This window comes from Myotis brandtii, unplaced genomic scaffold (assembly GCF_000412655.1).
Source record: "Myotis brandtii unplaced genomic scaffold, ASM41265v1 scaffold126, whole genome shotgun sequence".
NCBI lineage: Eukaryota > Metazoa > Chordata > Mammalia > Chiroptera > Vespertilionidae > Myotis > Myotis brandtii.
In genome coordinates this window covers 1,673,949-1,688,366 of record NW_005354425.1, presented here as the reverse complement: position 1 = coordinate 1,688,366, position 14,418 = coordinate 1,673,949, and the positions used below count along the sequence as shown (strand labels likewise).

General features: G+C 38.6%; 1 protein-coding gene across 2 annotated transcripts in view; it reads right to left on the bottom strand.

The window, feature by feature from the left end:
• KLHL13 (kelch-like family member 13) overlaps positions 1-14,418 on the bottom strand; it is a 302,378-nt gene that overhangs the window by 183,435 nt on the left and 104,525 nt on the right. Inside the window, exon 1 of one of the 2 annotated variants that reach the window (XM_005859451.2) lies at positions 14,065-14,327. The exons of the other annotated variant lie outside the window; for it this stretch is intronic. The gene's annotated coding sequence lies outside the window, so the exon portion shown is untranslated. Of the gene's footprint in view, positions 1-14,064; positions 14,328-14,418 lie in introns of those variants that run through there. 2 annotated transcript variants of the gene reach the window in all.

Below are 14,418 nucleotides of genomic sequence, written 5' to 3'. Positions count from 1 at the left end.
GAGCTACTGTGAAGTAATAGTTATAGGTATATTGTAACGGGTTTATTTTTTAAATCAATAGATGATATCTCAAGTCATAGAAAACTCAATTTTCACATTACTCTAGATCCTCATTTCTAAATGGTATGATACTTCCTCATTCAGAATGGCCCTCTTAAACCAGACCAATTTGGCTTGCCTTAAATGAGCACATTTCTAACCCCTTTCCATGTAGTCTAGTATCATAGCAGCTTAGTAAACAAAATTGGCAAGGAAAAAAGCAGTTTCATAATATGGCCCCCCAAATTCCTAAATCAAACATACTTTTTTTTTAACTCCACAGCCTGATTCCCTGACTACAGATGATGTGAACTATTGATCTCCATGATAAAGATGTGCTTCCACCTAATTATATAAAGGTACACTCAGTCTTCTTCCAGTGACAGCAGTGCCATCTTACCTGGTTTGATCCTACACACTAGGTGTGAGATAACCACACCATTGCCACACACGATGAGCAGAGAATCCGTGTAAGCAAATTAAAAATACACTTAAGCAAATCATTTTGTGCGAATCAAGTCACTTTAACTTCAAATGAAACTACTTTGGCCCCTGAGTAGAAACTCAACTCAAGGATATAATAAGCATAGACAAATACTGAGGAAGTATAAAATAGCATTTCAATTCCACTCTGAAAAAAAAAATAAGTAAAATCAGAAGTAGCAAGTAACCAATCCAAAACTAACTCATTAAAAACACACACACCTGTGTTCTTCAAGACATCCAATTATGTCCAAAGATTATTTTTAATAATAAAAAGTAAAAAGCCATTGTTTCACCTGAAAGATATCACTGAATATAATTACTGTAATGATGAACTGGGAAAAGCCTGCTTCCTCCCAAATCAACTCACAGATATTTGGCTAGGTAAGTTCCACAAGACAGAAACATAATCATGACTATGACCATTGATTGTATTTTGGTGAAATCTGAGTGACTGAAAAATCTTCACAGATTTTTTTTCAAAAAATTCTATTTCACAGTATCTGTGCACAATATAATAGAATACATTTTATAAGACATTTTCTATAATATCCCAATGCTATACCTCAGGCCAAAAAAAGTGTTGCTTTTATCACAATAATCTATCCACTAATAATCTATGTCAGGAATAACCTTTAGAAATATGTTTAAATGTCAGTGTGTACGCAAACTCTCAGGCTCTGGCCCACACCAGAAGCATGTGTAGACAAGTAGGTAGCCATTCACACAAGCGGGGTTAGCAGTTTTGTTTTAAAATACAAATCTGGCTTAGTTATGTAGTGCTAATATCAATAAGTTTGAGATAAAAACAGAATGATCAAATTTATATAATCAATTTGGATTGAGAATTCAAACTCAGATAAATATATAATTCTTTGAAATATTAGTCACTGAACAAAATGAAATAAAAGATAAAAAGATAAAGGTGTTATACAACAATTTGGAGCTAGACTGCAAAAAAATAGCATAAGATCTGAGTTACACAGAGCAGGGATGTATGAACATTATGATAGGAAAGCAATGGTACCGACAGGCATACTGGTTCCTTTCCTTCATGGACACATTTGTCACAAAACACATATTTCTCTTCTTGTGGTGATGAAAGTGTTCTAAAGTTGATTGTGGTAATGATTGCGCAACTTTGAATATACTAAAAACTACTGAATTGCACACTTTCAATGGGTGATTGTATGGTAGGTGAATTATAGCTCAGTTAAGCTATTACATTTTTAAAAAAAACTCATCAAATGAGTCAAATATTATGAAGAAAAACAGACCTCTGATTGGCTGTCAATATAAAGGATTCTCAATTTGATTCAACCTTGAAAGATTTTTTCCAGTTCAAAATAAACATGTGCATACACACGCACACCTGTGTGTGTGTGCAACATGCATGCACAGAGGTGAGGGCATTAAAATATTCAAAATACTTTTTTGCTTTTCAATAAGACCCCCATCCTTCAAAAGTTACTTATTCAAAATACCTTGTCAATTTTTTTTTTGAGATATAATGGACATCTTGCTAACTTTAACACCCTACTCAGGTCATTCCTCTGTATTTCTCCAGAATGTTTTCTAATGCCTTGTTTAGCTATCATGCTCTCTTATATAATGTCCCCTGTCAAAGATAGAATAAAAGAAGGTGTTACAGTTAAAAAGCACAGGCCCTAGAACTAGATAACATGGATTTTAATGCTAGCTCTTTCAATTATCAGTTGTGCAACCGTGGGGAAGTTATCTGACTTCTGTGCCCCTGTTTCTCATCTGTAAAATGAGGGTAATTATAGTCCCTACCTCATACCATTGCTATGTCATTTTAATGTGTTAATGTATATAAAGCACTTAAAATGGTGCCAGACTCAAGGAGGGTGTTATAATAATTTATTAATTACTGATTAGTATTAGTATTAGCATTGGCTGATATCAAATTGTTTTCTGTTCTCTGTTGCCCTTGCTAGATTGTAGGCTATTTCAGGGCACTGGTATATTTCCTCCCTCCTAACAGACTGCTGTAATTACTCAATACATGTTTGCTCATGAATGTTTAAATGACAACCACACCAACATGATGCCAAAAGTGCTTAGAAAATTCTTTCATAAACCCAAAATTCATTTTGACAAATACCTAATTATGTGAGGTGTACAGATGTAACAATGATTGGTATCTCCACTGCTGAAGTTTCATTTCACCCCAATTGAAAGACTAGAGCTATGAAAGGATCCTTTCTGGTAAAGAACCTTTTATGTCATTAGTGCAAAAGCAATGGATAAGAAACCGAGGGCCCTAAATTCTGCTCCTAGATCCACCTCAGACAATGTGACCTTCTGCAATTCACTTAACCTCACTGTTCATTCTCCACTGAAGTAAATAAAATAAGGATAATTAACCAGGCTTCAAAAGAAAGTTGCTCTATAAAGAGGGCATTATTCTTAACATTTGAGTTCATGACCTGAGGGTAGAGTAAGTCTAATTTTCCTTAAACTACTTTTGAACATTGTCTTTTCATGTTCATATGTGATGCTGATAATAATGACTATAAACACAGGTAATGCTGCTAATAACATATCTAATTAGTGCGGTGACCTAGACTTTTCAAGTACTTGAATGTATATTATCATAATAGTCATCACAAAACGCTGTGAATATACACTATCTGAGCAATGTGTTTCCTGGTCTTTTCCCTTCTGTGAACCTACAGCATTCCATAAACAAGTCAGCTACCCAAAGAATATCTGTCCCATCATTTGTCTGACAATGGAATCAAAGGAGAACATTGGAATATGAGAGAGCATAAACAGCTATCTTCATGTGCTTCCAACTCAAAAGGTGAGATGAGCCCTCCAACACTGAAGCTGCTCTCAAAAACCTATTTAGATTTATCCATTCACTTATCAAAACTGCTACTGAACTGTCATCATCCCAAAGATATTATTATATTTGTTCCTAGAGTAACTATAATAAAACCTTAACATAATCTTAATTCAAAATCTATAGAAGAAATTATTCAAATATTATCTCTCTTCTCAGTGGCTGAACTATTATAAATGTCTCAGTATTTCCTTCTTTGGGGACTTGAAGTCTAGAACGAAGATAAATCAGGAAAATGTATGACCTCTTTAATTATCAGAACACCAAAAGTTTTCATGTTTAAAGGCAAAATTGTTGTTTATGTATATTTTCCTGCATTCCCCCTTTCCATTCAAAAATGAACATTAAAATTTTAATCCAATTAAATTAAATAGTATCATATTTAAATATATACTCACCAATCATATTAAAATTGATATTTTCCTTGTATTCAATGAGATGCCACTTTGAATAAGTAATAAGCCAAGCATCTACAATAAACTTTATTGTCTGTCAGTAAACTAGTATTACTTCTAAACAGTCTACTCACCATTTAAGAGATACATGTTCAAAATATAGCACTCCATATAGTCAATAATATCGTTATGACTATGTATGGGATCAGATGGTATTTGAAATATTGGAGGGATAGCTCTGTAAAGTACATGATTGTCTAACCTCTATGCTGTACATATGAAACAGAATAGTACTGAATGTAAACTGTGATTGAAAAATAAAAAAATAAAAATGTTGAATAGCATTCTAGCTGGGATTTAGGTAATATAAATAAAAGAGAGACACATTTCCCCTCACTTCTGGTTCACAAATAAACTCCTTTGTGTGTCCCAAGTTTTAACTAATTAAACCATAAATCTATACTCATAGAGTCGATAATAAGAATAACTATATCATGTAGGTTGAACTGTGCTTAGCACTTTATAAGCATTACTTCATTTAATCCTTAAAATCATCAGACGAGATTGTTTGCAGAGGAGGCAAACAAGGTTCAGAGAAGTGAAAACAGTTGCCCAAAATCACAGTGCCAACAAGAGGCAAAGAGGAATTTGAACCCAAGACTATGATTCCAGGATCCAAGGACTAGCCATTAAATTTTACTGCCTTGCCACTGAGAAATCTTCAAAACTGAAACAGAAAATTTTGTTAAAGTGTTCTTTAGAAACGTATAGCTATTTTTATAAAGTGGGAGCAAGAAGCAAAACTCTACAACTCTCTTATCCCCTTTTACTGAATAGACTGTAAAAGCACTTCACACATAGAATATAAAGACCATCTCTCAATCAGCCCATACACCCATATCCTTATGAGTTTGGGGTAGTAACATAACAATACAACAATCTCAGGCCCTGTGAAGTGTGTCTGAAATGAAACGCAACAATGAAAATGGGGCATAAATAATAAAAATCAGTTAAAGATTCAGTTTTTACTTACTCCATTTACTTTGATCCCCTTTTGTCACTGGACTTTCTCTTCATCTTTATCATTTGGAGAAAATAAAATCATTGCTTTGTAACATGCATTCTTTCAATATGCTGCTTGAACTTTTACAAACCATCTCAAATTCTAGAAACATTTTATCAGCCTTAAAGCACACAAACCTTGATAATTTTCCTCTACTATTATTTCAGTGGCCAGCAATTAACAAAGCAATTTGTATAATGAATGTGCTATAAACAAAAGCCCCTTTAAAGTTACTAAAAGTTAACTTTAATCTGTCACACAGGCAAATGTGTATAGAACGGGGCAAAGCCTTGACCCCATCAATTGTGATGCTTTAAGTTCATGGTCATTGTGTTCTAACAAGCTCTCTTCAGAAGATTATTAGTCCCTTGTCAGTCCCTCTTGTCTCGGCTATTATCCACAAACATTAGGAACTCTATTAGCACTCAACAAATTTTAAGATTTAGATCATTACAAGCAACTAGAGTGTTCCCTTGAACTAATAGAAATTAGGCAACACAGGGAGAAAAAAATTAATGTCTATCACCTTTTCCATAAGTCATCAGATGAACTTAAGGCTATGAAAATATATGAGTATTTGACTAGAGTGACACACTCAAGGCAGCACAATGTGGCCTCAGTGCTTTTCAAAGGGTCACACCAGAGTTACCACAGCTGCTCTTATAAGCAGAGGCTTTTTCTGAAGAATGGGTTTTACCTCAAATTTTCATATTATTGCATTCTACAGCATAATGTATAGGCACACGTTGTCTTATTGTACTTTGCTTTACTGCTCTTCACAAATATTGCATTTTTTTACCAAAGTGAAGGTTTGTAGCAACGTTTCATCAAGCGAGTCTACTAGTATTGGTGCCATTTTTCCAACAAGCATTTTTTAGAAATAAAGTATTTTTAATTAAGGTATGTACATTTTTTAGACATAATGGTATTACACACTTAATAGACTACAGTATATTGTAAACATAACTTTTATATGCACTGGGTAAATAAAAAATTTGTGTGACTCACTTTATTGCAACATTCACTTTATTGCAGTGGTCTGGAACCAAACCTGGAATATCTCTGAGGTATGCCTGAATCTGAATTTGTATAAATATTATTAAATATTTTCAATTAGCTACCAGTAGGCATTCTCCTAAATCTTTGTGTAAGAGAGGTGCTTCAAGAAAACACAAACTGTTTTATGTTGCAGCTTCTGGGGCACACTATCATGTCACCACCCTGCTCACCCAGTACACCCAGTGTGCTCCAGTTTGAGGGAAAGAGCACTGGACAAAGATTCTATTTGGTTAAATCAGTGCAGTGCCTGGAATATAATAGGCACTTAATAAATACTTGTTCAATGTATTGGTAAAATTGTTTCAAAGACTAGTTTTCAACTGCAAGGACATTCCAGAAAAATCTTTGAGACATATAATTATTCCCAAAGCCACAAAAGAAAAAGGACATAGAAAATATACTAATTATGATTTATAAATATTGATAAGGGAAAATAGAAACCATATTTTGCTTAGTTTAGTTGAAAAGGAAAGGCTGCCAGAATGTCATATAGGGATAATACTGCACGCGGTTGGGGGTAGGGTGATTAAAAACCAATTCCACATAGTAGAGACTAAGGCAAGTTTTCAATTGTTTCCTGTGATTTCCTCTGTACTTTTTAAATATTAATGATTTCAAGCTTACAGTGGAAAATAAAGAATTGTAATGGGCACCCACATCCCAGTGTAACCATGCATCATGCTGGAACTACTTAAGGCCAAGAACCATGCCTCATTTTTTTTTTCTATACACACGAGGAGTTTAATAAATGTTTAGCAACTACAAAGAATAAGTGTCTAATCATATTAAATAAATTTTTAACTAAATCCTACCACCCCAACCCCCAAAAGACTCATGCTAAAAAAGCATTTCTTGGTTTAAGTACCAAAGAAAAACAAAAATAAATACTTTTAATGGTACTAAATGAAAGAGTATTAAAAGACCTGGGTCTCTGCTCATCTCAATCACATGACCCAGCCATATCTGTTTTCCTATGATAAAATCAGAGGCCCGGTGCACAACATTCATGCACTCGGTGGGGGAGGGGGTCCCTCAGCTCGGCCTGTGCCCTCTTGCAGTCCAGGAGCCCTCAGGGGATGTCTAACTGAAGGCTTAGGATGTCCTTAGCGCTGCTGCGGAGGCGGGAGAGGCTACCGCCACCATTGCTGTGCTTGCTGACTCAGGGCTTCTGGCTGAGCGGCATTCTCCCTGTGGAAGCACACTGATCACCAGGGGGCAGCTCCTGCATTGAGTGCCTGCTCCCTGGTGGTCAGTGCACGTCATAGCGACCAGTCGTTCTACTGTTCGGTCGATTTGCATATTACCCTTTTATTATATAGGATGTTCATATGGCCAGCACTCTAGTCAGAGTTGTTACATGAATAAATTAGTATGTATTTACATGGTAACCAATATGAGCAAGGTATTGGAAAGGATAAAATAGTATATTTACCTCCCTAATCACTACCAACAGCTTCAACTTACTGGTGCCAGGTGTGTTTCCAAATTCAGAAAAGTCCAGACTTTCATATAGGCAATAACCTGCATACATATTACATAATACTCCAGCAGTGTCTGAGGCACTGCCCCACAAACATACTAGTATTATAAAGTCTATAGAAAAACCAAATAAAGCTTAAAATTAAGCAGAATCTATACATATAAAGAGGTAATATGCAAGTTAGGCCGGGATGCCATACGGTCATGACCAGCTCAGGAGGAGGGGCCTGGACCGGGCCCAGAGCCTGAGAGAACAACAGACAGGGTACCCCGCGCCCAGCCCCAGAGTCGGAGAGAACCCGCAGGGGGGCCTACCCCCAGCCCCAGCATCGCGGCTGTGGAGCTGGGCTGCTGGGGCTGGAGCGGAGACACAAACCAGCAGGGGGGCCGGGTTCGATTCAGATGAAGGGCATGTACCTAGGTTGCAGGCTCCTCCCTGGCCGGGGCCCAGGTCAGGGCTCATGCAGGAGGCAACCAATCGAAGTGTGCCTCTCACATTGATGTTTCTGTCTTTTTCTCTCTCTTCCACACTCTTTAAAAATCAATGGGAATAATACCCTCATGTGAGGATAAAAAAAGAAAGAAATATCATATCCTATGAAAGAGACATCTTGAAAATGCCTAAAAAAAGTTGTCATTTTTTCATGGTGAAGGGACTGGAGTTCATGTTGATGAAAACACCTTGGCAGGTGCGGCAGCTGGCAGTGGCAGCAGCAGCAGGGTGATGGGAGTGGCGCCTTCCCCTGATCAGCCCAGTTGCCTCCTGCAGAGGAGTGGGCCTAAGCTGTCAGTAGGACATCCCCTGAGGGCTCCTGGGCGGGTGGGAAAAGGGGGCAGGCTGGGCTGGGGGATCCCCCCCCCCCAGTGCATGAATTTCATGCACCGGGCCTCTAGTAAGGACTATAAATATCTTCATGTCAGTTCAAGTCAGATATTGTCACAACTGAGTTTTTGCTCCTTACTTACTAAATAAAAATTTTATAAGTTTTCAGAATCTGTGAAATTGAAAACTACAGATAGTAGACCTAACTAACTCAATCTTTATAAGTATCCTAAGAGGTAAGTTCTATTATTCCTATTTTACAGAGAGGTTAACTAACTCACTCAGTATCCTACAGCTAGTAAGTCTCCTAGCCAGAACTGAATCCCAGGAATTCTAGTTCCAGAATTGTTCTCTTAACAACTATGTTCTATCACCTCTCTCAGAAATGCTTGAGAACAGCCCTGACTGGTTTGGCTCAGTGGATAGAGCAGGGGTGGGCAAACTTTTTGACTCGAGGGCCACAATGGGTTCTTAAACTGGACCGGAGGGCCGGAACAAAAGCATGGATGGAGTGTTTGTGTGAACTAATATAAATTCAAAGTAAACATCATTACATAAAAGGGTACGGTCTTTTTTTTTTTTAGTTTTATTCATTTCAAACGGGCCGGATCCGGCCCGCGGGCCGTAGTTTGCCCACAGCTGGGATAGAGCATCGGCCTGCGGACTGAGGGGTCCCAGGTTCGATTTCGGTCAAGGGCATGTACCTTGGTTGTGGGCATATCCCCAGTAGGAGGTGTGCAGGAGGCAGCTGATCGATGTTTCTCTCTCATCGATGTTTCTAACTCTCTATCCCTCTCCCTTCCTCTCTGTAAAAAATCAATAAAATATATTTAAAAAAAAAGAAATGCTTGAGAACACCAAACATGTGAAAAGTTAAACAATTTAAGGATCCAAAACAATAATAGGAGGCACAACACAAGGCAGCATTTATTCATTATTTAACAATTATTTATAGAGGGCATACCATGAGCCAGGTGCTCTGGATATAAGAATGAGCAAACGAGACAAGGTCCAGGTAGCCTTCATAGAGCCAGAGACCACTGGGGAAATGGCCCAGGCATCAAATTAATATATAGCAGGTCCTCGAATAATGTTAGTCATTTCATTATAACATTGATGAGATGCTGAAGGAACTTAATTCATGTTTACATCAATTAGCTGATGATAAAGTTGGTTTTGTCATTTGTCATTTTGCTTACAGTTGTAGAACCTATAGATGATGTTAAGTGAGGACTTACTGTAATTATGATATACCTGACAAATGTGTGACTGTTATTCACATTCAGGGATCAGGTCAGTAGAGGATGGTGTAACAGGATTGGAATTTGAACTGTTCCTTGACTACTGTTGGGATTTGCAGTGAAGAAAGGAAAGGGGAGGGCTTTGCAAATGGATGATGGCATGGCATCTATTCAACAAGTAGTTACTATGCACCTACTCTACGCCAAGAATAATGCTAACACAAAAGTTCCAAACTGGACAAAATCCATTTAAACCAATCGAGGATAAGGACATGTGGGACAGTAGGCCTGAGTCAAATCATGTACAGTCCTTGAGTGCTAGGTTAAGGAGTTAGAACAAGTCCCTGCGGGAGTGGCTGAAGGTCATTTTGTAGGTTATTACCCTACAATATTAGGATTTACCCCTACAGAATGTCAATGACTATCTAGATTCCTAGTTGGGGCCAACAAGACCTCAAAGCTGGATTGCTGTCAAGAAAGGACTCAGGGCCCAGCCAGTGTGGCTCACTGGTCAAAAGGTCACCAGTTCCATTCCTGGTCAGGGCATATGCCCTGGTTGCAGGCTCCACCCCCAGTGGGGGGGGGTGCAGGAGGCAACTGGTTGATGTTTCTCTTTCACCAATGTTTCTATCTCTCTATCCCTCTCCCTTCCTGTCTCTCTAAAATCAATAAAAATAAATTTTACAAAAAGAAAGGGCTCAGGGCAATAAAATAAGTTCCAAGTCTAAATACATTTAAGCATCAAGGAATAGAGTAACCCTAATCTCTAAAAAAGAAAGTTATGGCAATTTGAAAATATTAGAGAAGGCAACAGCTAAAGGAAAAACGGCAAACTCCGTTTAAATTCTCAGAGGCCATTTCTAAAACCTGTTATTCCTTCATATGCAAATGAAACTCCCAGCCTTCTAAGAAATATATATTTATGTGAGAAAATAACACATTCTTTGAAAAACAAATTTTTAAGTTGAAGAATGATCTGTTTTTTTTTAATAAAGTTGGTGACAACTTACCTCAGGGCACAAGGGACTGTATGACAGTGGAAAGTAAACTGCTTTTTAACATACTCAACTTAAGAGTCACCATTCCCCTATCCCCTTATCTAAACAGAATAGAGAATTACATATATATTTAGCATTTAGCATACATATCAAAGTTTTTTTGTTCTCAGGTCTTAATGTAAACAACCGAGTAGGGTAGATATTCTATTTATCCTCTGCAAAACAAATTTTTATTTATTTTCACTAATTTTTTCAGCCAGTGACCTTCCACAGAAAAGTAATTAACAAAGATTCCTCAATGGCTTCCTATGGTTCTGAGAATCAAACCCAAATTCTTTCTCAGAATCTCCAAGCCTGGAATTATCTATTATCTGACACCTTCTAGGCCCTCTAACACCTTTAACCATCCCCCCACCCACCCACCCAATTCACTAGGCTCCAGCCATACTGGCTTGCTTTCTGTTCCTCAAACACCAGGAGTTTGTCTTTCTGTCTCAAGGCCTTGGCTCTTATTCTTCTCTCTGCTCTTCATAAAATAGGCTCATTCTCTCAGGTCTGTTCAAAGGTCACCTTCACTGAGAGGCCTTTTCTGACCACCATAGCTAAATAGGCCCTTCCCAGTTCTCTATATCACATTTTGCTACTCATTTCTTTCAGTATTCTTACTTGGATCTATAAGGATCTTCTTTTGTTTACTTGTTTATTGTCTATATCCTTTGGTGGAATATAACCACTGTGAGACTCTACAAGAGTAAGGATCATGCCTTGTAAGGTATATCATTGTGCCTAATACATGGTTCTTAGCAAATATAAGGTGCTCCAAAGATCTTATAAAATAAATTACTAAATAAATGAATGATATATTTAAAGGCTGATTGCTATGATTGTCAGTAACTTGGAAAAGCCTCCTTTTTCTAATTTTGAGATGTTTTATCTAGGGCTGTTCCTCTTTCCATGTTTTTTTTCTATATTTTCTGAAAGCTGATGGTGCCTGACAAATTACTGTGTTATTTCACGTCAATAAAAATAGATGGATTTTGACCAATGGGTTTAAGAAAAAAATACTTTGATAAGGTTGTAGTCATTTATTAAACACCAATAAAAATCAAACAATTTGAAAATTGGTTTGTCTCATTTCACTATTGTAAGTCAAATAACATAAAGAAAAGTAATTTAAAATACAAATAAAAAAGAAGAGAATTCAGTAGCCAGCTGCAGTTCTGTTTAATAACATCAGAAATATCCAGTCTGATAATCTCTAGGTCAGCGGTTCTCAACCTGTGGGTCGCGATCCCTTTGGGGGTCGAACGACCCTTTCACAGGGGTTGCCTAAGACCATCGGAAAACACCTATATAATTACATATTGTTTACAGTAGCAAAATTACAGTTATGAAGTAGCAACGAAAATAATTTTATGGTTGGGGGTCACCACACATGAGGAACTGTATTAAAGGGTCGTGGCATTAGGAAGGTTGAGAACCACTGCTCTAGGTGTACCAGGTGGGTTATCAAACACTGCACATATTGGGATATATTAAAAAGATTCAAAGCAAAATAATTATAATGAACCCACACCCACCTTTTCTCTTGCAATCATAAACAGTTCGATCTTAGCTTAGACTTAGTATCAATAATAATCACAAAAGGGAAAAATAAAGATATAAATGCTTTTCCTTGAAACAGTTTGAAAGTTTGTATGTCTTTTCAGAATGGGTTGCCAAGAAAAGTACAGATTTTGAAGGGTGGCCCTATTAGTATAAATTCCCTGTCCCTACTATATACCATTTTTAATAGAACTAAAATGAAGTGAGGAATTAACCAAGTGAATGGGAGAAACAAAAATCACCCCCTAAACCATCTAACTAAATTGATAATCAATAGCTTTTACTATTCTTGCAAAAACCACTTTTTTCAGAACATCACCTTGAAACTCTAAAAAGTCACAGCACACTTTTCAAAGTGTGCTTATAAAATACAGATTAAAAACCTTGAGGCTCTTATTTATCTATTTTCAAAATGAATCATTTGGTGTTGCAACAGAAACTACATTCATTATCTCACTGCCAAAAGAAGTGTTACCAGGACAGTGAAATTTGGTGTTATCTTCATTCACAACTTGGTTTCTTCTGAGATTACTGCCAATTAGTGCACACTATGTCGATGGTAACACCTGGTCACATACCAAGCAAACAATTCTATCACTGTTAAGTATAAAGATATTAAGAAGAACCTGCAGTTAAGGGAGCTAATATTTTTAAATGTAAAATTATGGCATCATTGCTTAATTATTGCATTTTTCTCAGTTTTCAAATGTGAGCACTAGATATAGCCATTTCTGAAAACATAACCACAAATGTCAGCATGTGCTGGTTCACTATCTCTGCCTCCACTTTCAGCCTCTCTGTTCAATTTTCTTCACACACCAATTAGAGCATGGAAGCAAGTAAATGAACCTCAGTGTGAGAGCCAACAGGGCAACTACATGGGGAGAAGGTGATATTGCTGAGAGAAAAACTGGAGCTGTGTGCAATCAACTTAAGCAAATTAATCTCCATTCCACAGAAAAGTAGACCCTTTGTTAATATATGGTTTTTAAATGCCGCTTCTTGGGGATTTATACAAATATGAGATCTAATGCGAGAAACTGTGGCTTCTTTAAAAAAAAAAAAAAGCGGGTGCCCTCTCAACATAGAGAATTTTAAACCCCAGAGTCTCTCAGTTCCAATACAATGTGCTTAGTGACCAGACTATGCTAACTTGAGTGACTATCCCACACCACTGGAGTCCTCTGTCTGCATTAAAACTATGAACATCCCATTTTGCAGACAGACAAATGAAGCCAGGCATCAGAAGTGTCTCTCTCCTTCTCTCATAACTTCTCAGCAATGGGGGAAGAATCAGATTTAGAGCCATGGGTTAGGATTACATACAAACATACACACACACAAGTGGCTGTGGCTCTTGGACTAAGTTTTTGAAACCTAGAAACTTATCAGTTCCTTAGCTGATATTTACCAGAGAACCATTCCCATCATTTTCTGTAAATTGTAAGCTTAAGCTTCCAAGAAAATCGTCAACTGTGATTAAACCAAAGAAGCCAAGACATTCAGATATGAAGACATTCAGAGCAGAGTTAAAGCTTGGAGGAAAAGGACAGTGCTCCAAACTCGGGAGCCAGCAGGGAAACCTCCCAAGTTAGGAGATTCGGAGGAAGGGATGGATTGGGAGGCACAAAGCATAAACTGTTAGAGGACAAGAGACAGCGAGGTGGAGGCGGACAGACTGTCTGGGCAGCGACAGCAAAGCCGGGACAAGGTGGTCTTGGAGGAATAATAAAGAAGAAAAGGAAAACTGGGTTCTGGGTTCCTAAAAGAATTCAGACGTCTGGCGAAGCAGCGAGTCCGGGAGGTAGGGATGAGAAGATACAGGGATGAGGACGCGCACCGGCACGCGAGGAAAAAAGAAGAGCGGAGTGCAAAGAGCGATGCTGGATCCCTGTCTGTCTGCTCCTGGTGCAGATCGCAACTCCTTACCGCTCCCCGGCTTGCCGCCCCGGGTCTAGGACGAGGGAAGGCGGCCGAAGGAGCCCCTGCTACTTCAAGACCCTGCCTCACCTCGTTAGCCGCGTCCCAGCGTCCCGCCGCCAGTCCGCCGGCTGCTGCGCTCCGTGGGCCAAAGAGCAAGTCGCGCGGCGCAGCAGGAGCTCCTTCCAGCTACAAGGCACCGGTCCCCCGCCCCTCCGCACCCCCTGTTCACCCCGGTCCCTTCACCCTGTCCTCGCTCAGTCGGAGAGCGCGGACCCTAACCCGAATGCCTTTCCAGTTATTTTCAAAAGTCCCCGTTCCAGGATTCCCCAGAATAGGAGCTGAACTGCTGTGGCTGCAGCGGCAGCGCCTCCGCCTGACCTCACCCGGGGTGTGGGGAGAGCAGGGGGGCGGGAGCTGGGTGAAGGAGGGAAGAGGGGAGGG